The sequence below is a fragment of the Bison bison genome, unplaced genomic scaffold (genome assembly GCF_000754665.1).
Source record: "Bison bison bison isolate TAMUID 2011002044 unplaced genomic scaffold, Bison_UMD1.0 scf7180017864492, whole genome shotgun sequence".
Classification (NCBI taxonomy): Eukaryota; Metazoa; Chordata; class Mammalia; order Artiodactyla; family Bovidae; genus Bison; species Bison bison.
Genome location: NW_011495051.1, coordinates 5,963,551 through 5,963,969, shown reverse-complemented (window position 1 = coordinate 5,963,969; position 419 = coordinate 5,963,551).

The window sequence follows — 419 nt, the reverse complement described above, 5'->3', positions numbered from 1 at the left end:
CATTTGAATGAGGGAAGCCCCAGCCAGAGCAAAACAGGTGCCAAAGAAACAATTCATCATGGTGATAAATTATTGCTGGAACAAAGGCATATTCCACAGAGCAGTTTTTAGGATATAGTCTAGGGTCAGTTCCAGGCTCCTGGAGAAACTCTTTTGTAGCTTGTTCACTACAGGAGTTTCTAAGAGCCTTGGGTGTATTCTGTGCCCTCTGAAACACAGCACAGAGATAGAAGCCCCTGAGAAGTGGATCAGGAAATGGCCATCAGGTTGAAAAAGTAATTGATCATTTTTCTCAGTTCAAGAAGCCAGGGAGGTGGGCTTCCCTTGTGGCTCAGTGGTACGGAATCCACCTGCTAATGCAGGGGACCTGGGTTCCATCCCTGGTCCGGGAAGATCCCATATGCCGAGAAGCAACTAAG